The 27,128-nt window shown below is 41.9% G+C and overlaps 1 protein-coding gene across 10 annotated transcripts in view; it reads right to left on the bottom strand.

Annotated features, from left to right (window-relative positions):
- LOC139757869 (uncharacterized) overlaps positions 1-27,128 on the bottom strand; it is a 283,058-nt gene that overhangs the window by 202,687 nt on the left and 53,243 nt on the right. For 5 of the 10 annotated variants that reach the window (XM_071678784.1, XM_071678790.1, XM_071678780.1 and 2 more), the window contains one exon: positions 22,089-22,214. The gene's annotated coding sequence lies outside the window, so the exon portion shown is untranslated. Of the gene's footprint in view, positions 1-11,773; positions 12,044-22,088; positions 22,215-27,128 lie in introns of all 10 variants that reach the window. The other 5 variants (XM_071678788.1, XM_071678783.1, XM_071678787.1 and 2 more) reach the window with 3 other exon arrangements.

Below are 27,128 nucleotides of genomic sequence, written 5' to 3'. Positions count from 1 at the left end.
TACTTCCTAGGCCCCCTTATCCCAAACAGACTTTAGACACGCCCTTCTCTCCAGACCCTTGCATTCACTTCCATTACCACCCCATCCATAAACAAATTAAACCATGATAACATCACACATCCCTACTTGCAGACTGACCTTTACAGGAAGCATTCACTCTGCTCTCTTCACACTCATACACATGCTTTACACCCTTGATAAAAATTTCTCACTGCTCGTAACAGCTTACCTACCACATCATATATTCTTGAGACCTTCTACAAAGCATCTCTATCAACCCTATCATATGCCTTCTCCAGATCCATAAATGCCACATACAAATCCATCTGTTTTTCTAAGTATTTCTCACACACATTCTTCAAAGCACCTGATCCACATATCCTCTACCACTTCTGAAACTACACTGTTCCTCCCTAATCTGAAGCTCTGTACATGCCCTCACCCTGTCAAACAATACCCTACCATACCATTTACCAGGTATACTCAACAAACTTATGCATCTGTAGTTTGAACACCCACATTTATCCCCTTTGCCTTTATACAAAGGCTCTTAACATGTATCCAGCCAATCCTAAAGCACCTCCCCATGATCCATACATACAATGAATATCCTTAACAAGCAATCAACAACAGTCACCCCCTTTCTTAATAAATTCAACTACAGTACCATCTATTAATGCCGCCTTGCTGTAATTCATCTTCTGAAAGGCTTTCACCTCCTCTTCTCTCTTCATCAAACCACTCTCCATGACTCTCACTTCACATGCCATCCTGAATGAAACACTCTATGTCTGCCACTCTATAATCAAACACATTCAACAATCCTTCAAAATACGCACTCCATCACTACCTTTTATCACTTCCCCTTTTGCCCTCTTCACTGATGCTCCCATTTGTTCCCTTAACTTTTGCACACAATTTTTTTTTTTTTTTTTTTTTTGCTTTGTCACTGTCTCCCGCGTTTGCGAGGTAGCGCAAGGAAACAGACGAAAGAAATGGCCCAACCCATCCCCATACACATGTATATACATATGTCCACACACGCAAATACACATACCTACACAGCTTTCCATGGTTTACCCCAGACGCTTCACATGCCTTGATTCAATCCACTGACAGCACGTCAACCCTGGTATACCACATCAATCCAATTCACTCTATTCCTTGCCCTCCTTTCACCCTCCTGCATGTTCAGGCCCCGATCACACAAAATCTTTTTCACTCCATCTTTCCACCTCCAATTTGGTCTCCCACTTCTCGTTCACTCCACCTCCGACACATATATCCTCTTGGTCAATCTTTCCTCACTCATTCTCTCCATGTGCCCAAAACATTTCAAAACACCCTCTTCTGCTCTCTCAACCACACTCTTTTTATTTCCACACATCTCTCTTACCCTTGCGTTACTTACTCGATCAAACCACCTCACACCACACATTGTCCTTAAACATCTCATTTCCAGCACATCCATCCTCCTGTGCACAACTCTATCCATAGCCCACGCCTCGCAACCATACAACATTGTTGGAACCACTATTCCTTCAAACATACCCATTTTTGCTTTCCGGGATAATGTTCTCGACCACACATTCTTCAAGGCTCCCAGGATTTTCGCCCCCTCCCCCACCCTATGATCCACTTCCGCTTCCATGGTTCCATCCGCTGCCAGATCCACTCCCAGATATCTAAAACACTTCACTTCCTCCAGTTTTTCTCCATTCAAACTTACCTCCCAATTGACTTGACCCTCAACCCTACTGTACCTAATTACCTTGCTCTTATTCACATTTACTCTTAACTTTCTTCTTTCACACACTTTACCAAACTCAGTCACCATCTTCTGCAGAGTCTCACATGAATCAGCCACCAGCGCTGTATCATCAGCGAACAACAACTGACTCACTTCCCAAGCTCTCTCATCCCCAACAGACTTCATACTTGCCCCTCTTTCCAAAACTCTTGCATTCACCTCCCTAACAACCCCATCCATAAACAAATTAAACAACCATGGAGACATCACACACCCATGCCGCAAACCTACATTCACTGAGAACCAATCACTTTCCTCTCTTCCTACACGTACACATGCCTTACATCCTCGATATAAACATTTCACTGCTTCTAACAACTTGCCTCCCACACCATATATTCTTAATACCTTCCACAGAGCATCTCTATCAACTCTATCATATGCCTTCTCCAGATCCATAAATACAAACACCTGATCCACACATCCTCTACCACTTCTGAAACCACACTGCTCTTCCCCAATCCAATGCTCTGTACATGCCTTCACCCTCTCAATCAATACCCTCCCATATAATTTACCAGGAATACTCAATAAACTTATACCTCTGTAATTTGAGCACTCACTCTTATCCCCTTTGCCTCTGTACAATGGCACTATGCACGCATTCCGCCAATCCTCAGGCACATCACCATGAGTCATACATACATTAAATAACCTTACCAACCAGTCAATAATACAGTCACCCCCTTTTTTAATAAATTCCACTGCAATACCATCCAAACCTGCTGCCTTGCCGGCTTTCATCTTCTGCAAAGCTTTTATTACCTCTTCTCTGTTTACCAAATCATTTTCCCTAACCCTCTCACTTTGCACACCACCTCGACCAAAACACCCTATATCTGCCACTCTATCATCAAACACATTCAACAAACCTTCAAAATACTCACTCCATCTCCTTCTCACATCACCACTACTTGTTATCACCTCCCCATTTGCACCCTTCACTGAAGTTCCCATTATTTATCTCCTACTAAAACATCTTTCTATTCTCCCTAAAGTTTGATAATACTCTCTCACACTAACATTCCCTCTTTTTCAACCACTATACCTCCCTCTTAACCTCTTAACATTTTCTCTCACACATTTCCCAATCATTTTCCCTCCTTCCTTGTAAGTATAGACCAAATATCTCTCTTTTCTCTTTCAATAGCAACTTTCCTTCTTCATCCCACCTCATTCCTCAACCACTCCCCTCTCTTCATTTGCTCTCAACTTTTGCCATTCTGAACTCAATTTCTCCTGGCATTTCTTCACACATGTCTCCTTTCCAAGCACACTTACTCTCACCACTCTCTTCTCCCCAATATCATTTCTTCTTCTTTAAAAACCTCTACAAATCTTCACCCTCACCTCTAGATATCTCAGTGTTTTTAAAATGTCTTCCCTATTCCAGTTCATGAGAGTTAAGGCAAAAAAGATTTTGAAAAGAGCATTGAGACAAAGCAAAAGACAATCCAAAACACTCACATATATTCATCAGCAGCCAACTGTCAGTTAAACTGCAGGTAATCGGACTAAGGGGACTTTGAGGGATGAATTCTTAAAGAGGCTAAGGAAATATATAAACAGCTGAATGATAGCAGTGTTTTCACTGTGAAACCCAATAATGCATCAGTATTTCAAGGTCGAAGGGGAATCAAGTCTCAGAAAGAATATAATCAGGCTATCATAACAACTTTGACTTATACAGTGCCCATGGTTCTGATGCAATCTCCCCATGCATGCTGAAGGAAAGTGAGGAGGCACTTGCTACAACAAGCAGATATTGTTCAATAACTGACGAGAGGAAAGGGTAGTTCCACAGATGTAGAAGAGGGCAAATGTTCAAGATGAATTCATACTGAATTTTAGCAAGTGTAATATTTCTAAATATTTTCTTTTATAATTAAATGCTTTTCCCACATCAGCATGGTAGTAACAGGAACAGACAATATAAAGGCTGCAATTGCTGACATCCATTCTCAAGCTGTCATGTGTAATGCACCAAAACCATTGCTCCTTATCTATAACAAGGCCCCACAAACTTTTCCATGGTTTACCCCACCCACTTCACATGTCATGAGCCATTCCATTGCATTATGTTGATTCCTGTATACCACATGGTTCCAATTCACTCTATCCTGTGCAAGCCTTTCACCCTTCTTCAAGTTCAGGCCCCAATCATTCAAAATCTTTTTCACTCAACTCTTCCATCTCTAATTTGGTCTCCCTCTTCTTGTTTCCTCCTACTTCTGACACTTATATTCTCTTGGTTATTCTCTCCTCACTTATTTTCACCATATGACCAAACCAATGCATCATTCCTTTTTCAGCTTTCTAAACCACACTCTTTATATTACTACACAACTCTATTACACTTTCATGTCTTGCTTGATCAAACCATCTCACACCACATATTGTCCTCAAAAACATTTCATTTCCAGCACATTCATCCCACTTTGCAAATAATGATCTACAATACATGCCCTGCATCTATTGTAACACTGCTGGGACTACTATACCTTCACATATACCCATTGTCACTCTCCCAAACCATGGCCTTTCTTTCCACACATAGCTAAGAGCTCCTAGAACCTTCATCCTCTTGTCCACCCTATAGTTCACCTCTGCTTCCATGGTTCTAATCACCATTCCACTCCTAAGTATCTAAAACACTACATTTCCTCTTATTTTTCTCCACTCAAACTCAAACTGCAACTAACCTCTTTCTCAACCATGTTAAACCTAACAACATTGCTTTTATTCACATTTGCATTCAACTTTCTCAATTTACACACTTATCTAAATCAAGTCACCAACTTTTGCAGTTTCTCACTTGAATCTGCCACCAGAGCTGTATCAATGACAATCAACAACTGACTCACTTTCCAAGCTCCCTAATCCCCTACAGGTTGCATACTCATCCATTTCTCCAAGATTCCTACATTTACCTCCCTCATCATCCCAACCATAAAAAATCAAACAGCCATGGTGACATCGCACACCCCTGCCACAGAACAACCTTCAATTTGAGCCACTCATTCTACTCCTTTCCAACTCATATACATGCCTTACATCCCTGATAAAAATGACTCACTGCTTCTAAAACCTTTCCTCCCACATCATATATCCTTAAGACCTGTCACAAGGCATCTTTACCAACCCTATCATATGCTTTCTCCAAATCCATTGATTATTTTTTATATTCTTTATTATACTTTGTCGCTATCTCCCGCGTTTGCGAGGTAGCGCAAGGAAACAGACAAAAGAAATGGCCCAACCCCCCCCCCATACACATGTATATACATACGTCCACACACGCAAATATACATACCTACACAGCTTTCCATGGTTTACCCCAGACGCTTCACATGCCTTGATTCAATCCACTGACAGCACGTCAACCCCGGTATACCACATCGCTCCAATTCACTCTATTCCTTGCCCTCCTTTCACCCTCCTGCATGTTCAGGCCCCAATCACACAAAATCTTTTTCACTCCATCTTTCCACCTCCAATTTGGTCTCCCTCTTCTCCTCGTTCCCTCCACCTCCGACACATATATCCTCTTGGTCAATCTTTCCTCACTCATTCTCTCCATGTGCCCAAACCACTTCAAAACACCCTCTTCTGCTCTCTCAACCACGCTCTTTTTATTTCCACACATCTCTCTTACCCTTACGTTACTCACTCGATCAAACCACCTCACACCACACATTGTCCTCAAACATCTCATTTCCAGCACATCCATCCTCCTGCGCACAACTCTATCCATAGCCCACGCCTCGCAACCATACAACATTATTGGAACCACTATTCCTTCAAACATACCCATTTTTGCTTTCCGAGATAATGTTCTCGACTTCCACACATTCTTCAAGGCCCCCAGAATTTTCGCCCCCTCCCCCACCCTATGATCCACTTCCGCTTCCATGGTTCCATCCGCTGCCAGATCCACTCCCAGATATCTAAAACACTTCACTTCCTCCAGTTTTTCTCCATTCAAACTCACCTCCCAATTGACTTGACCCTCAACCCTACTCTACCTAATAACCTTGCTCTTATTCACATTTACTCTTAACTTTCTTCTTCCACACACTTTACCAAACTCAGTCACCAGCTTCTGCAGTTTCTCACATGAATCAGCCACCAGCGCTGTATCATCAGCGAACAACAACTGACTCACTTCCCAAGCTCTCTCATCCCCAACAGACTTCATACTTGCCCCTCTTTCCAAAACTCTTGCATTTACCTCCCTAACAACCCCATCCATAAACAAATTAAACAACCATGGAGACATCACACACCCCTGCCGCAAACCTACATTCACTGAGAATCAATCACTTTCCTCTCTTCCTACACGTATACATGCCTTACATCCTCGATAAAAACTTTTCACTGCTTTTAACAACTTTCCTCCCACACCATATATTCTTAATACCTTCCACAGAGCATCTCTATCAACTCTATCATATGCCTTCTCCAGATCCATAAATGCTACATACAAATCCATTTGCTTTTCTAAGTATTTCTCACATACATTCTTCAAAGCAAACACCTGATCCACACATCCTCTACCACTTCTGAAACCACACTGCTCTTCCCCAATCTGATGCTCTGTACATGCCTTCACCCTCTCAATCAATACCCTCCCATATAATTTACCAGGAATACTCAACAAACTTATACCTCTGTAATTTGAGCACTCACTCTTATCCCCTTTGCCTTTGTACAATGGCACTATGCACGCATTCCGCCAATCCTCAGGCACCTCACCATGAGTCATACATACATTAAATAACCTTACCAACCAGTCAACAATACAGTCACCCCCTTTTTTAATAAATTCCACTGCAATACCATCCAAACCTGCTGCCTTGCCGGCTTTCATCTTCCGCAAAGCTTTCACTACCTCTTCTCTGTTTACCAAATCATTTTCCCTAACCCTCTCACTTTGCACACCACCTCAACCAAAACACCCTATATCTGCCACTCTATCATCAAACACATTCAACAAACCTTCAAAATACTCACTCCATCTCCTTCTCACATCACCACTACTTGTTATCACCTCCCCATTTGCGCCCTTCACTGAAGTTCCCATTTGCTCCCTTGTCTTACGCACTTTATTTACCTCCTTCCAGAACATCTTTTTATTCTCCCTAAAATTTAATGATACCACACACAAATCCTTCTGTTTCACTACATATTTCTCACACACATTCTTGAAAGCAAACGCCTGACCACATTTCTGAAACCACATCATTTCTCCACAATCTGATGATAAGTACATATCTTCACCCTCTCAATTACTACGCTCCCATACAACTTATCAGGTACACTCAGCAAACTTATACATCTGCAGTTTGAACACTTACATTTCTCCCCCTTGCCTTTATACAGTGGTACTATATATGAATTTCACCAATCCTCAAGCACCTCACTATGAACTATATATACACTGAAAATCCTAATCAACCAATCACCAACACAGTCATCCCATTTCGTAAGTTCAAATGCAAAATCATCCACTCCAGCTGCCTCGCAACATTTCATCTTACATAAGGCTTTCACCACCTCTTTTCTCTTTACCGAACTGCTCTCCATGACTCTCTCACTTCATATACCAATCCACGTGATCATCAAACACATTCAACTCTCTTTCACAATAGTGATGCATCAGAACTGCTGAAACACTCAATCAGCTGCTTCCAAAACATTTTTTTTTCAAGTTGGAGACTCCAGTCACAGACAAAAGTCCACAAGCCCAGACCTTAATTGAAATATAGAGAGGATTATGAAAGGGGATAAAGAAGAGACAAGGGAAAGCATTTAAGAATTTTCAAGAAATGAAAAACCTGTCTTTCAAAATAAGCCAGGTCAAAGTTATTGGGAAAGACATGAGAGGGCAAGGATTCCAAACCTTTGAGGTGTGCTAAAGAAACAATTATCAAAGTGGCCCACCCTTGAATTGGCGAAGGCCACACAGTAATCATGGGATGCAGCAGCTTGCCAAGTATTGCATGGTCTACCTAGGGGTGAAGGCACACAAACACTCAGCTCTTAGGAGCTAATACAAAGTAACACATACAGAAGAGGGAAAGTGAACCAACATTGCAGTGTAGGGCAAGCAGGTCAAGTTCTAAAGGTAGTCAAAGAAAGGTTGTAAAGTTAGCCAAAGAAAGTTTATCTGTCTGACTGCTTCTGACTCAACTCTATCAAGTAAGGATGCACAGCTAGAACCATCTGAGATGTGAGAGCAACACCCCATACAAGGATGAACCAATCCGTTGAATAAACACAGCAACTGTTCAGAAGAAAAGAAATTTCGTCATCTAAATAGGACTCCTAGTTCCTTAAAGGCAGACTTAGCTATCTCTACAATGTGGGGTTTTCAAGAAAGATTGAAAGTTATGGTAATACCAAGTATGTTCACTGAGTTAAGATATGGAATTACAGAACTGCCTAAGGAAAGAAGACAGTTGTGAGGATTTTTCAATAGAGAAATGGATAGAAACTAGGTCTTGGTAGGCATTAAACTTAACCAGACTTTGTTAACCTCTCTGAAATATCTTGTCCAAGTCTGACTTTATCAAGGAAGTTGTGTTGAGGTGAGATGCAGATCAAGCGAGAGAAGAAGGAGCAGAATTGAAGGATGTGGAGGATTACATTGTAATATTGTCAGCATATGAGTGTATTTGGTTATTTGTGAAAGAGAGAAAATTGTTGATAAAAGAGAAAAAGTGTAAGGAACAGGACTGAACCTTACAGGGCATCACCACTGATGGAGAAAAGGGAAGAGGTTGATTCATTAACAACCAAGGAGACAGATCGGCCAGCGAGGAAGCTAGATGTGAGGGAGCAGTGAGGGAGAGAAGCAAAAAGAAGGGAGATTAGAGATAAAATCTTGATGCCAAACCTTGTCAAACGCTTTGGATATGTCAAGAACAACAACACAGAATTCCTCAAAATCTTTCAGGGATGATGACCAGACATTAAAAAGATATAAAAGAAATCCACCAGTGGAACTTGCCTCATAGAAACCATAATGGTGATCAGAGATAAGAGTTGAGGAGGGATTCAAAGACTTTGGAAATGGTGGATGTAAAGTAACAGGATGAAAGTTGACTCTCATTATCTTTTTGTTCATGGCTAGGAGCACAAATACTAACAATTACCCTTGAATTATTATCCACTTTCATTTTTACCCAAATCAGTGAGGAACTCAGTTCCTTACACTCTTACACAGACTGCCACAACTCCTGCTTCAGCAGTAAATGTCCTCTATCCAACCACAGACTTTACTCCTTTTCATTTTTACCCAAATCAGTGAGGAACTCAGTTCCTTACACTCTTACACAGACTGCCACAACTCCTGCTTCAGCAGTAAATGTCCTCTATCCAACCACAGACTTTACTCCTAAGACAATACCAAATCACTCTTCCTCTTTACTCTTGAGCTTTGTTACACTTAGAACCAGAACATCCAGGTTTCTTTCCTCAAACATACAACTTATTTCTCCTTCCTTCTCATCTTGGTTACATCCACACCCATTTAGACACCCCAGCCTAAGCCTTCAAAGGGGTTGAACACTCCTTGCTTGGCTCCTTCTGGTTTATCTTCTAGAATTTGAAATACAAGGAGAGGGGGTCCAGCCCCTTGCTCCCACCCATTTTAGTTGTTGTCTATGAAAAACACAATTGGTGATGTTTTTTATCATCAGTACTGTGCCTGTTTGAAATAAGAGTACAGTAAGAAAAAAAAAGATGAATAAAACTAAATACTTCCACATCTTCCTCTAATACTGCACTAAGAGTTGCCAAATACATTAAGACTGTAAAGTACTACCTCTAAAATCCAAAGAAGCAATATGCACAAAAAGAGAGAACACTTTAAGCATCCAAGGCCCAAGACTTTTCAATACCTTCCCAGCTACCATCAGAAACAGCATGGGATACATAGCAGAGAAGTTCAAGTGCCCATTGAGCAAGTACCTACAAAATGTATCAGACCAGCCAGGCTGTAAGGGATATGTAGGCCTGAGGGCTGCGGCTTCCAACATCTAGGTCAACTAATGACACATTACATCACCCTGAGCCCAACCCAAGCTGTGGGGGTGAAGACCCCAAAGCCTTCACAAGGTATTCACTGAGTGTTTCTTAATCTGTGATGAAATTACCAGACCATGACTGCCATTTAAGGGTTAATGCCTGAAGTGGTATCCCTCACACAATCATCAGATGTAACAGCTAAAAGTTTTACTATAAACTGATCAAGGTCTCACAAAGGCCTGTAAGTGATCTATGCCCTCTCATTACAAAATGATCTGTGAAGCTATGAAACTTTTACAACATAAGAGATATAATGAAGAAAACCTTTACTACCTATAGTTGTTTGTGACAAAAACTCTTTTTAAAAATACAATACATTTTACTATGTATGTCTGACAATACTGCCTGGAAGTGAAGAAGCAAAAATTAATGGGTATGTAGCACTTATACACAATCTTTCCAAAGGCTGAGCTTTAGGTAATAATGTAGCACCAGTACACAATGTTTCAAAAAGCTGAGCTTTAGACAATTCTGTCTAAAATAATGTTCAGATTAACTATACCAACAAACTTATGGAGTTATTTCTTTGAGAATATCTGTGGATATCCCCAATACAGATTTTGTAGTGGATATTAGTATTGCTTCAGTGAAAGTGTTCATATGCATGTAAAAAAAAAAAACAAGGAATGCATAAATACATTAAGAAAAAAATATACAATAAAAGAATACTCGGAAAATCAGGCTCAGCTCTAAAACTCACATTTCAAAACACAAACACTGCAGTCACACTTCAGTGTAATCACTGTACTTCAATTGTGTTGTCTTATCATTTCTTTTAATATCATAAGTGGAGTGAAAATACTTCTTAAAAAGAGCATTAACAAACCAGTGAATTACACTTATCTGTCCCATTTCAATAAATAAATGTTTTTCTGATGCTATTTCAGATATTCAAGTCAAAGAACATAGTATGAAGATGGGATTTTAAAATGTACAATAAATACATCAAAGAATCAGAAGTACCAACTATACCTATACAACTGGTGTAACAATGTTCATTTTAAATCCCATCAAACACAAGGGCATCAACAATTTTTTTGATGACTTTATAGGGATAAGAAAAAGTTCAGCAAGCAGTTCACATCCTCTATTAGGCCAAAGATAGAGTATGATTCAGATGTTTAGTCACCACAAATAAACTTTACATCATGAGAGCCAAAAAATTTAATGATGCCATTGTATGGAGGTTTGTCAAAATATAAAAATAGTCATATATCAACTTTAACCATTAGTTTTTAACATACAACTTATTCACATAATTTTCACTTATTCATCACACTCTATTTACAACATTTTCAGATACATTAATACCCCAAATAAGCATTCAGGATATGTTCTTGGAAAATGGAGCACTAAGGCAAATATGTCTCCACTGGGTCTTTATACCACTGCATATATCCTGATGACATTATTCTCTTACCTATAAGATATTCACAGTACTGTAAATGAGAGTTACAGTTATCAATAAACACAGATTATTACACTAACATATTTTTACAAAAAAAGAATGTGATTTAGGTGGTGGTAATTGTGGTAGTGGTGATGATGGAGATGTTAGTAAGGTAGATTGTGGTACATGGTGTGGAGGTGATGCTTCCATTAGTTTCTTTAGGAACACTAGCCACGGCACTCCCGGATGCTACTGAACAGCTAATGTCTAACCACAAAACTGAGCAATAAGTATAAATGAGCAAAACTGTATCCCTTCAACTTTGAATTACATAATATCTTCAAATTTGGAGTGAGAATGCAGATTTGGAGTGAGAATGGGGGTGATTAGAGAAGTTGAAGGGTGTGTTAAAATGCACTGAGTGTGCTACCAAGCATTCCTCAACAGCTGATGTTCAATCCACCACCAAACCCATCACTTACACTAGACTTGTTTACCTCATCCTCCCATTTCTCCAACCAAATGTTCCTTGAATAGGTCACTTTGTGTTCATCATGGAAGAAGTCTTTATCTTGTCTGCATTCTTAACAATAGTTCTAAATGTCGATGAAGCCAATTTGAAAGTATCACAGACATCAAACTGACACTCTCAAGCTTCCAACTGCCTCAAAACTTGTACTTTTACATCCAAGGAGAAGCAATTCCTTGGCACTTTAGATGCCATACTAGCAGCATTAGAACTTGCAGGCCTTCTTCCAGACATGAAAGATAAAAAATAGTCACAATAATATAAAAAAACTGGCAAGTCAGCAAGAATTTGCATGCTTTATAAGCACAGCAAAATTTGTAATGTACTAGCACAGAAGAGTACATGGTGCTGATTGGATACGAGCATATGTGGGTACAGTGCTCTAACTATTCAAGTAACTATAAACAAAGAGAGCTGCTCTTGATGTATTTTGAGTGTTCAGACTCAAGATTTTTGACTTTTCTAAGGGTTTTCATTATTTTTGTAGTGCCCCTACTGTCTGCCTACAATTGTCATCTTTATGATGATGCCTTGACTGGGTAACAGAAAACAGCCTGTGACTTCACCTGACCCTGACCCATCCTACACATATACACCTGCAGTATTAATCCCTGATACCCACACTTGATGTTGGTGATAGCAGATCAAAAGCTGCTGCTGTAATCATATTTGACCGGACCCTTTCCATTAGAAGTGCTGCTCTTACAGACTTAACCTCATGTCCACCAGCATGGAGAAAGGTCAGAAGCTTGAGACATTCAGCTTTAACATCTTTAACTGCCTTTGGAAATAACTAGCCCTCACAACCTGACCTCATCACCTCTTACATACCTAGGTATCACTGCTGCAAAACAGTCAGGCAGTTGACTTACTACTAGACAAGTACACCACTTCAGCACCTAAAGTCATGGTAATGTAACTCCAGACTCAAGCCAGCCTTTGGTGTCTCAATCAGTAGATGTCCCAACATGACTCCAGATGTTTTCATCTTCCTGGCAGGTTTCATCATGGTGCCTCATCTCCAACATTCACCTTTAGCAGGCCTTAAAGGGACCTCCACACTTCCTACAGGAATTCCATATTGACTAGGCTTACACAAACTTCTCCCGTCAGATGCCTACCATCACCAGCATCACAGGCCCTCTTTCAAGTCTGTCTCATGTTCCTCTACCTTCTTTACTTTTAACTCTTCACCAAAACCCTGCACCTCCAGTAGCTCACAGCCCTCTGTTACCTCACCTTGTACATCCTATCAAATAAAGCACTGCTGTTGTTTAATGTGTTTCTGTGCCGTTTCTCAGTTTTACCACTCCAACAATCCGCTAAACTGGTGACCCCGAAGGGACTGAGGGAGACTTTGGGACACATACTACTGCCAACCTTCCCTGACCCCTACTGTCATAGTCCATTTTCCATCACCCACCAAGCATCACCCCACACCTTTCTATCTTCCTTCTTGCATTAGCCAGGTCCAGCTGACCACTCCTGAACCCCCAGGTGATTCTGTCTCCTTCAGCCAGCAAGGACCTTGTGTAATAATGTTTTCAACCTGTATGGTGCTGCAAGACAAATCCCCACTCTACAAACTGGAAGCACCAGAACTGAGGTTTGTACAGGTAGAGTCAATTTTCACATCTAATCAGATCGCTGATGACACGATCAAATACATCCACATTTCCAACAGAAACCCTGGAGGACATTCGGACCATCATCCTGAATCCACTGACGTCTGACAAACATCAGACAATAAACACCACCCTCCTGCAGAATGCAGATGCTGCCAGGAATCTAAAGCAGGACCAGTTTCTCGTGAGCTCTGGTATGGGTCTTAGGACACTACCTCAGCTTCTTTCTCAAATGGAGAGCCTATGGCAAACTCCCAACGGCTCTTGTCCTCCAGACATTCTGCAAATGTTGTTTTTTCAACAGTTACCTCAGCACATCCAAACGGTGTTGGCACATTCCCTATGCCACACTGCTGTCCAACCTTGCTGCCATAACTGATTGGCTCTACCTGATTCATGCACGAAAATCCCTCACTGTTGCAAACCTCTTATCCTCTGACACTCTGCTGGATCCTCCACACTCCCAGTCAATGACACAACCAAGGATGAACATACTCCACATGCTAACACCCCCAACCACCACCTTCAGTCGCCTAAAGAACCTCCTTACTAAGCTCAACACCTTAAAACACTTATCTAGCTGCTCCTTGTCACAGAACCCCATTCAATGCCCCACAACCTCAGGCCATTCATCACTTCACTGCACTTACAACCTGCAAGTGCACAACAGTCAAGCCCCCAGCAACTGCCACCAACAGGAACTGTTGATGGCCAGTCCTCCTGCCCATCAGAGTGCCCCAGTGTTGTATGTACCTGACCATCTCTCTGGCTGCCGTTTCCTCATTGATATGGGAGTGGCTGAAAGCGTAATTCCACCATCATCAGGAGCCAAGCTCCACCATGCTCATTATGAAGTTCTTGCTGCCAAAGGCACCTCCACACCTACATTTGGCCAGATGCCTCAAATGCTGGACCTAAGCCTCCAGCAAATGTGTCAGTGCATTTTCATCATAGCCAAGGTCTAACAACCTATCACTGGCTATGATTTCCTGGCACATCATGCCCTTGATAGACTCGAGGAACAAAGAAGCTGCAGCCCTCCATCACAAGCACCTCTCCAGCACGCCCAGCCCCCCATGTTGCTACCACTGCTCCACATCCATCTATGTCATTCAATGACATTTCATCCAAATTCTCCAACATCAACAAGCCATCACCAGACACTGCCACTAATAAACGTTCAATCACACACCACATCAACACCACTGGCCATCCTACATTCACCAAACCATGACACCTTCCTCTTTAACATTTGATGGCTGCCGAGGCAGAGTTCAGCAAGATGCTTGAGATGGGGATCATCCATCCCTTAGACAGCTGCACATGGTATCAAAGTCTTTCCTCAGTGAGTGGCATCCTTGTGGCAACTACCAAGCCTTGAATAACTTAATGCACCCAGATTGTTACCCTATTCTTCACCTACAAGACTTCTCCCTTGGGATCTGTGGTTTGAAGATTTTCTCAAAAATCAACCCAATTCATGCTTTCCATCACATTCCAGTAAAGCCCACAGACATCCTGAAGACAGCTGTGACGACCCCCTTCTGCCTATTCGAATTCGTCCAGATGCCCTACGGTTTGAGGAACACTGCCCAAACATTTCAACGCTTTAAAGACCAAGAACTTTGCAGCATTTCTGGCAGTTATGCATACCTGGACAATAAGATTCTAGTGGCCAGCAGTGACAAGAAGCAATACTTGCAGCACCTACGTCAGTTATGCACATGATTACCGGATAATGGATTCCATATCAACCCCAACAAGTATGCATTTGACATCACCTAATGGACATTTCTTGGCCATCAGGTGTCTGCAGGGAGAATCCGCCCCCTGGAAGAGGTGGACACTATATACAGTTTTTCACGGTCATTATCACAAAGGACTACACAATTCTTAGGAATTGTAAATTCTATCATTGTATCAAAAAGAATTATCGTGTCACCCTAAAGTAGAACCTAGAAGCAGATAACGCCTTCAACACAATTAAGGATGAAATCTCTAAACAGAGCCCTCTCTCATATGATGCACCAAGTGCACCCACATCTCTCTACCAATGATCCCTCCTCTGCAACAGGGACTGTCCTCCACCAGTGTGTCAACATAACTGGCTACCCATCATCTTCTCTAAGTAATTCATGTCAGTGGAGAAGTACAGCACCTTTGACAGAGAACTGCTGGTGATCTACAGATTCATATGGCACTTCCAATATTTCCATTCACCTTGGTTCACCTGACATCAGAGTTACATATCTCAGTTCACCACAGACATCCATCAAGTGAATGGCACAGACAACCCAGCAGCCGATGCCCTCTCAATGCCCTCCGTCGGTGCAACTGTGCCTTCCAGCTCCACCAACTACACCATGATCGCAGCTGCCCAAGCAGGATCCTGAGTTGATATACCATTGTGGGTCAGCATCATCCCTCCATAACACAGATGCTCCTATTCCTGGCTCTGGGCTAATAATCATGTGTGACATATCTCAACCTGGACCCTCTTCCCCTTTCCTAAGCCTCACCAGAGGCAAATATTTAATGCTCTCCACTCCCTCACACCCCCAGGTATCTGTGCAACACAGCAACTCCTCACCCACCAGGTTGTTTGGCCAGGGATCAATGCAGATAACTGGCATTAGGCCCGTTCCTCTCTCCAGTGCCAGCATTCCAAGGTCCACCATCATACACAGGCCTCACTCCATCAATTTTTACTCCTTCCCTGCTGGTTTGATGTAGTAGACATGGATATTGTAAGTCCCCTTCACCCTTAGGGTAGTAACTGCTACCTCCTGAACTGCAATGTCCTAAGCTACACCCATGACAGATATGTCTGCTGAGTTCAATGCCCATGCTTTCCTCCATGGTTGGGTCTCCCAGTTTGAGGAACCATCTGTTGTTGTCACGAACATGGGTAAACAATTCAAGCCAACCCTTTAGAAGGACCTCCTTCAGTTCCTTGGTTCTACTCATCACTGCACCACAGCTTAACGCCTATCCTCCAACGGTATGGTCGAAATATTTCATCAGCAGCTCAAGGCCTCACTCATGGAACTACCCCATCGTGATGTCTGGAACCACAACCTTCTGGCTGTCCAATTAGGCATCAGCTCAGTGATGAAAGAAGATGTGGGTTTTTCAGCTGCAGAACTGACCAACAGTTCCACTCTCTAGCTCCCTGCGGAATTCTTCATCCCAACACTGCCCTCTACACTACCAGACCCCCAGACTTACCTAGAAAGGCTGAGTTCTGTGCTAGCCATGTTCCACTTTGCCATCCCTCCAATTGACCTGAGTATGTTCTTTGAGATCTCCATTCCATGACCCATGTTCTCGTAAAGGTAGATGCAGTTCATCGGCCCTCATGGCAGCCATATGAAGGTCCTTTCAAGGTGCTTGCTCATAACCTCAAACACTTCACTATTGAATGCCATGGAAAGACAGACACCATCTCCATTGATTGCTTGAAACATGCACACATTGACACCCCTGTCGAAGTCCTTATCCCAAACCTAACTCTTACCCATCCCTTCCTTTCTTCCTTTTAATCTCTTCCAGTGACACCTATACTGCCTCCAGATGATCTCCTACCTTCTATATCCATGCAACAAACACCACTGGGCCAGACTAGGGATCACTACTGCTATCACGAAGAACCCAAGACACCATCATCTCCACCAGTTCCAGACCACACACCAGACGATAACCACTTGGACCATGCACTAGACCACCAAGACCATGCACCAGACCACAAATCAGACCATCAGGTCCACACATTTGATCACCTTCCCTTTCCACCAGCAATCGCTATCCATCCTCATGAAGTACATACACATACTACCCCCACCTCCCCAAATCGGCCTATTCCTGTGTCTCCCCAAAGTACAGCGGAGTTCAACCCAGATGACTATATCACACGCATCAGATGTTTTTGCTGCCCCATCCACTACAGAAAGGTGAACGTCTATGACAGTGAATGGGGAGAGAGGGAGTATTGTAACATCAGTACCTGAGCTCTCACCATTCCATTTTCTACAAGCATGTAAGATCAACTGACTATACCATCTGCCTCATCAACATACAAGCCTTAATCTCCGAAAAATGAGGGGAAGGGGAATAGTGTTGTGCCCCCACTGTTACCCAACAATTGCCACCTTAAAGAAGATGCCTTGACTGGGTAACAGGTGACTGCCTGTAAACTCAACTGACCTATCAATCTTTGGACAAATGTGTTTGGTGGCCCATCCTACATATCGGCACCTACAGCATTAAACTCTGATACCCACACTCAATGTCAGTGGTAGCAGATCAAAAGCTGCCACTGCAATCATAGATGACTTGACCCTTTCCATAAAAAGTGTTGCTCTTATAGAATTAACCTCAAGTCCACCAGCATGGAGAAAGGCCAGAAGCTTGCGATATTTGGATTCAATCTCTAAACCTTGTACATATTTACCATGTCTTTACTCCTAAGTGCACACACACACACTCACACCCAAGCCAATGTCAAGTACCCACGTATGGTTGTTAAACTGCAGGTTTTGCACATTGTGACCACATACTACATACAATTCTTGAATGACCTAACTAATGACCAGGATAATCATGGCACCTGAAGTCTTCGGGGGTCTTCAACTCTACAGTCTAGGTTGGGCCCAGGCTACTGGATTGGGTAATTGACCAACCAAGCATTTGGACACCACAGCCCTTTGGACCACATAGCTCCCACAGCCAGGCTGATCTGTTGCACTGTAGATACTTGTCAAATGCACTCTCAAACTTCTCTTACATGCATTCCATACTCTTTCTGATGGTAACTGGCAAGGTGTTGAAAAGTCTTGGGTCCTGGATGTTTATGGTGTTTTTTCTTTTTTTGCCCATTGCACCTTTGTATTTCAGAGGTAGTATTTTACAAGGTCTTCCATGCCTTGAGCCAGTAGGATGTTATTCTGCATGTAAATTGGGAACTATACCTATTATGATTTTCTAGGTAAAAATGATGATATACCTCTCCCATCTGTGCTCCATGAGTCCAGCCTCAGAGATTTCAGTCATTCCCTGTAATTCAGTTTCTTTATCACATTAAAATGGGCTGTAAAAGATCTTTGTAAACTTTCTAATTCTGCAATTCTGCAAGCCTTGTAGGGTGATGATAAAATAGCTATATTCATGAAAAAATTAGCACCTTGAATATCATCACTGGTTTTCTTTTCTTGTCTTGAAGGTCTTTAGGATACAGCCTGACACCCTTCTGCATGAATCAACAATTATTGTTGTGCTTGCTGAAGGTTAGGTCATTTGACATTATTACTCTGTCCTTCAGGTTTATTTCATGACTTCAAATGTGTCTGTCTGGTATTCTGTGTCATTCTTATTTCTTCATTTTCCCCACACCAGAGGAGTTGAAACTTATCTTCATTAAAAAGTTTGTTGTTCTTGGTTGCCCTCTTAAAGACTTCATTAATGTCTTTGTAGCCTTTTGGCATCCAATAATGTGAGTTCCAATCTTACTCTTGTATTACCTGCAAAGGATGATATGGAACTGAGGCACATTTTTGCATCAATGTCAGATATGAGAATGAGAAACAGGATGGGTGCAAATACAGTTCCTCAAGGGAATGAGCTTTTAACTGAGGTATGGAAGCCACTCCAACCAACTCCAGTGTGGCCTTTCTTCATGCAGAAGGAATAATGTAAAAACTGCATCCAATCTTTTATTTATGTAATCCCTGGGCAATGGAAGACTGTGGGAACATATGATAGCTGAAGAGGAAAAATCTTTCCAAAGAATAAAAAACTAATAACCAATCATCCTCACACCGATTTTACTGTATACAGTGCAATTGTTAATAAATGTTATTCACCACCAATGCTGTGTCTCTGCATGAAGCAAAGCGTCATATCAAACTCAACAGAAAAACTAAACCTTCAATACCTTTTCCACACATGCCAACCAACTCCCTCATCATTCATCTATAACATGCATACTGTAATATTACAAATTAATATCATTCACCACCAACACTGTGCCTGTGTATGAAATAAAACAGACAAAACCTAGTCAAAAAGAAACAAATATACTCTCCCAATTCCCTCTCCTTATCATAAGCTCAGACATGTCAAGCACAGCCCATCTTCTGCCCCTCACTAAGCAGCGGACCACACTGACACAAAGGTGTTTAACATAACTTTCTAAGTACTTTCTTTACTTGAATTTCAAATCTATTACTACATTTGATCGCCACTTCCTGTCTCAGCGAGGTAGCACCAGGACACAGATGATGAAAGATGCATCCACACATATACACACACATATATACATACATGCACATACACATACATGAACATATCAGCATATGCATATACCCATATACATACATATACACACACATACAGACATACATATTCATACTTTTCTGCCTTCATCCACTCCCAGCACCACCCCACCTCATAGAAACCAGCATCGCCATCCCCTTCACCACAGAGGTAGTGCCAGGAAAACACAGGAAAAAAAGGACCACATTTGCTTACACTCAGTCTCTAGCTGTTATAAGTAATGCACCAAAACCACAGCTCCCTATCCACAACCAAGCCCCACAGACCTTCCCACTGTTTACCACAAATGTTTCACATACCCTGGTTCAGTTCACTGAAAACATGTCGACCCCAATACACCACATCATTCCAATTCACTCTATTACTTGAACACCTCTCACACTCCTGTATGTTCAGGCCCTGATCGCTCAAAATCTTTTCCACTCCATCCTTCCACCTCCAATTTGGTCCCTCAATTCTCAAGTATATCCTTTTTTGTCAACCTTTCCTCACTCATTATCTCCTTATGTCCAAACCATTTCAACACACTCTTCTGCTCTCTCAACCACACTCTTCATTTCCATATATCTCTCTTACATTTTCATTAATTAATCAAAACACCTTACACCACATATTGTCCTCAAACATTTTATTTCTACCACATCCATCCTCCTCCATACAACCCTACCTACAGCCCAAGCCTTGCAACCACATAATATTGTTGGAACTACCATTCATTCTAACATACCCATTTTTGCTCTTCGAGATGACGTTCTCTCCTTCCACACATTATTCATCACTCCCAGAACCTTTGCCCCCTCCCCCACAATATGACTCACGTCTATTTCCATGGTTCCATTCGCTACTAAGTCCACTCCCAGATATCTAAAACACTTCCCTTCCTCCAATTTTTCTCCATTCAAACTCACAACACAACTAACTTATCCCTTAACGCTACTGAACCTAATAACCTTGCTCTTATTCACATTTACTCTAATCTTTCTCCTTTCACACACTTTTCCAAACTCAGTCACCAACTTCTGCAGTTTCTCTTTCAAATCACCCACCAGTGCTGCATCACTGGCAAAAAACAACTGACTCACTTCCAAGGCCCTCTCATCCCCAACAGACTTCATACATGCCCTTCTCTCCCAAACTCTTGTATTTACTTCCCTAACCACTCCATCCATAAACTAATCAAACAACCATGGGGACAACTCACTCCCCTGCCACAGACCGACCTTCACTGGGAACCAATCACTCTCCTCTCTTACTACATGTACACATGCATTACACCCTTGATCAAAACCTTTCACTGCTTCTAGCAGCTTACCTCCTACACCATATACCCTTAAGATCTTCCACAAAGCATCTCTATCAATCCTATCATATGCCTTCTCCAGATCCAAAAATGCTACATACAAATTCATCTGTTTCTCTAAGTATTTCTCACACACATTCTTCAAAGCAAACACCAGATCTACACATCCTTTATCATCTCTGAAACCACACTGCTCCTCCCAAACTGATGCTCTGTACATGCTTTCACCCTCTCAAACAATATCCCACACAATTTTCCAAGGATACTCAGCAAACATGCCTCTGTACTTTGAACACTCACCTTTATCCCCTTTGCCTTTATACAATGGCACTATATATGTATTCCACTAATTCTCAGGCATTTCACCATTAGCCATACATACAATGAATATCTTTACCAACCAAACAACAACACAAGTCACCACCTTCCTCAATAAATTCAACTGCAATACCATCCAAACCCACTGCCCTGTGGGATTTCATCTCCAGCAAGGCTTTCACCACCTCTTCTTTCTTCAAAAAAAACCATTCTCTCTGACTCTCTCATGTCACACACCAGCCCAACCAAAGCACCCTACATCTGCCATTCTATCATCAAACACATTCAATAAACCTTCAAAATACTCGCTTCATCACTACCTGTCATCGCTTCCTCCCTTGTCCCCTTCAGTGATAAGTTCCTACTTGTTCTCATGTCTTATGCACATTATTTACCTCCTTCCAAAACATATTAAATTCTAGATATTAATTCATAATTTGAGACGAAAAAAAATAATCTTTGGATTTCTCTTTCAACTGATATGTGATGATGGACTCTAAAAGCAATACAACCCTGTAAGGGTTAATGGCAACTGACTGCGCTGGGCTACTGTCTGCTGAGGGCATGGTACTAAAAGCCACAAGAGGAAGGTCAAATTTATTTACACAAAAGTACCACTGATCAAATCATTTGTCAAATGCCAAACACCGCTTTCCTAATTTCATGCAACGACAGGTGGAAGCCAATATACTTACATCATGGGCTCTTGCAAACAGCCTTTGTTGTGACAGAGCCAGCTTCCAGAACCAACTAGAAATAATCCTTGCTGTTAAAGGCTCAACCCTTTCACCGTAGCAGGCTTATGACACCGCACCCATCTCCTGTGTGGTGGATTTTAGGATAAGAAAAACATATCATTTAATTCTTTCATATGTGATAGATTTTACCAAATAATTATAGTAATAAACTTTTTCTTTCATACCTGTTCACTGTTTCCTGCATTATCGAGGCATCACCAGAAAAAAAATTGCCTAATTCACTCACATCCACTCTCTAGCCGTCATATACTGTTGGGGATGAGAAGGCCTGGGAAGAGAGTCAGTTGTTGTTTGCATTTGATACAGCTCTAGTGGCTGATTCAAGTGAGAAACTGCAGAAGTTGGTGACAGAGTTTCAAAAAAATGTGGTGACGGTTTCAAAAAGTGTGTGAAAGGAGATAGTTGAGAGTAAATATGAATAAGAGCAGGGTCACTAGGGTTGAGGGACAAGTTAACTGGGATGTAAGTTTGAATGGAGAAAAATTGGAGGAAGTGGGGTGTTTTAGATATCTGGGAGTGGACATAGCAGCAAATGAAACCAGAGAAATGGAAGTGAGTCACAGGGTGGGGGAGGGGACGAAAGTTCTGGGAGTGATGAAGAATGTGTGGAAGGAGGGAACATTACTCTCGGCGAGCAAAAATGGGTATGTATGAAGGAATACTAGTTCCGAAAATATCATAAGGGTGTGAGGCATAGGCTATAGATAAGGTTGTACGGAGGATTGTGGATGTGTTGGAAATGAAATGTTTGAGGACAATATGTGGTGTGAGGTGGTTTGATCAGTAAGCAATGAAAGAATAAGAAAGACGTGTGGAAATAAAAAGAGTGTGGTTGACAGAGCATAAGAGGGTGTGTTGAAATGGTATGAACATATGGAGAGAATGAGTGAGGAAAGATTGAAAAAGAAGATACATGTGTAAGAGGTGGAGGGAACAAGGAGAAGTAGGAGACCAAATTGGAGGTGGAAGCATGGAGTGAAAAAGATTTTGAGTGATTGGAGCCTGAACATACACGAGGGAAAGAGGGATGCAAGGAATAGAGTGAACGACAACGATGTGGTGTACTGGGGTCAATGTACTGTCAATAGACTAAACCAAGGCATGTGAAAAGTCTGGGGTAAACCATGGAAGGGTCTGTGGGGCCTAGATGTGAATAGCGAGCTGTGGTTTCAGTGCATCATATATCAAAACTAGAGAGAAAGTGTGAATGAATGCGTCCTTTTTTGTCTGTTTTCCTGGAGCTACTTCACTGAAGCAGGGTGTATCAATGCTGTTCCATGCGGGGCAGGGTAACGCTAGGAATGGATGAAGGTAAGCAGGTATGAATATGCATGTGAATATATGTATATATCTACATAAGTGTATGTATTTCAAGTACATGTGTATGTGTTATGTATATGTATGTGAATGGCCATTTATATTCGATATATATATATATATATATATATATATATATATATATATATATATATATATATATATATTTTTTTTTTTTTTATACTTTGTCGCTGTCTCCCGCGTTTGCGAGGTAGCGCAAGGAAACAGACGAAAGAAATGGCCCAACCCCCCCCCCCATACACATGTATATACATACATCCACACACACAAATATACATACCTACACAGCTTTCCATGGTTTACCCCAGACGCTTCACATGCCTTGATTCAATCCACTGACAGCACGTCAACCCCGGTATACCACATCGCTCCAATTCACTCTATTCCTTGCCCTCCTTTCACCCTCCTGCATGTTCAGGCCCCGATCACACAAAATCTTTTTCACTCCATCTTTCCACCTCCAATTTGGTCTCCCTCTTCTCCTCGTTCCCTCCACCTCCGACACATATATCCTCTTGGTCAATCTTTCCTCACTCATCCTCTCCATGTGCCCAAACCACTTCAAAACACCCTCTTCTGCTCTCTCAACCACGCTCTTTTTATTTCCACACATCTCTCTTACCCTTACGTTACTCACTCGATCAAACCACCTCACACCACACATTGTCCTCAAACATCTCATTTCCAGCACATCCATCCTCCTGCGCACAACTCTATCCATAGCCAACGCCTCGCAACCATACAACATTGTTGGAACCACTATTCCTTCAAACATACCCATTTTTGCTTTCCGAGATAATGTTCTCGACTTCCACACATTCTTCAAGGCCCCCAGAATTTTCACCCCCTCCCCCACCCTATGATCCACTTCCGCTTCCATGGTTCCATCCACTGCCAGATCCACTCCCAGATATCTAAAACACTTCACTTCCTCCAGTTTTTCTCCATTCAAACTCACCTCCCAATTGACTTGACCCTCAACCCTACTGTACCTAATAACCTTGCTCTTATTCACATTTACTCTTAACTTTCTTCTTCCACACACTTTACCAAACTCAGTCACCAGGTTCTGCAGTTTCTCACATGAATCAGCCACCAGCGCTGTATCATCAGCGAACAACAACTGACTCACTTCCCAAGCTCTCTCATCCCCAACAGACTTCATACTTGCCCCTCTTTCCAAAACTCTTGCATTTACCTCCCTAACAACCCCATCCATAAACAAATTAAACAACCATGGAGACATCACACACCCCTGCCGCAAACCTACATTCACTGAGAACCAATCACTTTCCTCTCTTCCTACACGTACACATGCCTTACATCCTCGATAAAAACTTTTCACTGCTTCTAACAACTTGCCTCCCACACCATATATTCTTAATACCTTCCACAGAGCATCTCTATCAACTCTATCATATGCCTTCTCCAGATCCATAATTGCTACATACAAATCCATTTGCTTTTCTAAGTATTTCTCACATACATTCTTCAAAGCAAACACCTGATCCACACATCCTCTACCACTTCTGAAACCACACTGCTCTTCCCCAATCTGATGCTCTGTACATGCCTTCACCCTCTCAATCGATACCCTCCCATATAATTTACCAGGAATACTCAACAAACTTATACCTCTGTAATTTGAGCACTCACTCTTATCCCCTTTGCCTTTGTACAATGGCACTATGCACGCATTCCGCCAATCCTCAGGCACCTCACCATGAGTCATACATACATTAAATAACCTTACCAACCAGTCAACAATACAGTCACCCCCTTTTTTAATAAATTCCACTGCAATACCATCCAAACCTGCTGCCTTGCCGGCTTTCATCTTCCGCAAAGCTTTCACTACCTCTTCTCTGTTTACCAAATCATTTTCCCTAACCCTCTCACTTTGCACACCACCTCGACCAAAACACCCTATATCTGCCACTCTATCATCAAACACATTCAACAAACCTTCAAAATACTCACTCCATCTCCTTCTCACATCACCACTACTTGTTATCACCTCCCCATTTGCGCCCTTCACTGAAGTTCCCATTTGCTCCCTTGTCTTACGCACTTTATTTACCTCCTTCCAGAACATCTTTTTATTCTCCCTAAAATTTAATGATACTCTCTCACCTACGTAAGTAGGAGAGATGGCCAGAGAGCGTTATTGGATTACGTGTTAATTGACAGGCGTGCGAAAGAGAGACTTTTGGATGTTAATGTGCTGAGAGGTGCAACTGGAGGGATGTCTGATCATTATCTTGTGGAGGCTAAGGTGAAGATCTGTATGGGTTTTCAGAAAAGAAGAGTGAATGTTGGGGTGAAGAGGGTGGTGAGAGTAAGTGAGCTTGAGAAGGAGACCTGTGTGAAGAAGTACCAGGAGAGACTGAGTACAGAATGGAAAAAGGTGAGAACAATTGAAGCAAGGGGAGTGGGGGAGGAATGGGATGTATTTAGGGAATCAGTGATGGATTGCGCAAAAGATGCTTGTGGCATGAGAAGAGTGGGAGGTGGGTTGATTAGAAAGGGTAGTGAGTGGTGGGATGAAGAAGTAAGAGTATTAGTGAAAGAGAAGAGAGAGGCATTTGGACGATTTTTGCAGGGAAAAAATGCAATTGAGTGGGAGATGTATAAAAGAAAGAGACAGGAGGTCAAGAGAAAGGTGCAAGAGGTGAAAAAAAAAATATATATATATATATATATATATATATATATATATATATTATATGGGAGGGTATTGATTGAGAGGGTGAAGGCATGTACAGAGCATCAGATTGGGGAAGAGCAGTGTGGTTTCAGAAGTGGTAGAGGATGTGTGGATCAGGTGTTTGCTTTGAAGAATGTATGTAAGAAATACTTAGAAAAGCAAATGGATTTGTATGTAGCATTTATGGATCTGGAGAAGGCATATGATAGAGTTGATAGAGATGCTCTGTGGAAGGTATTAAGAATATATGGTGTGGGAGGAAAGTTGTTAGAAGCAGTGAAAAGTTTTTATCGAGGATGTAAGGCATGTGTACGTGTAGGAAGAGAGGAAAGTGATTGGTTCTCAGTGAATGTAGGTTTGCGGCAGGGGTGTGTGATGTCTCCATGGTTGTTTAATTTGTTTATGGATGGGGTTGTTAGGGAGGTAAATGCAAGAGTTTTGGAAAGAGGGGCAAGGATGAAGTCTGTTGGGGATGAGAGAGCTTAGGAAGTGAGTCAGTTGTTGTTCGCTGATGATACAGCGCTGGTGGCTGATTCATGTGAGAAACTGCAGAAGCTGGTGACTGAGTTTGGTAAAGTGTGTGGAAGAAGAAAGTTAAGAGTAAATGTGAATAAGAGCAAGGTTATTAGGTACAGTAGGGTTGAGGGTCAAGTCAATTGGGAGGTGAGTTTGAATGGAGAAAAACTGGAGGAAGTGAAGTGTTTTAGATATCTAGGAGTGGATCTGGCAGCGGATGGAACCATGGAAGCGGATATGGATCATAGGGAGGGGGAGGGGACGAAAATTCTGGGGGCCTTGAAGAATGTGTGGAAGTCGAGAACATTATCTCGGAAAGCAAAAATGGGTATGTTTGAAGGAATAGTGGTTCCAACAATGTTGTATGGTTGCGAGGCGTGGGCTATGGATAGAGTTGTGCGCAGGAGGATGGATGT

Source organism: Panulirus ornatus, chromosome 28 (assembly GCF_036320965.1).
Source record: "Panulirus ornatus isolate Po-2019 chromosome 28, ASM3632096v1, whole genome shotgun sequence".
Taxonomy (NCBI): Eukaryota; Metazoa; Arthropoda; class Malacostraca; order Decapoda; family Palinuridae; genus Panulirus; species Panulirus ornatus.
Note: the sequence above shows the minus strand (reverse complement) of the source record. Positions and strands in the feature narration are given on the sequence as shown.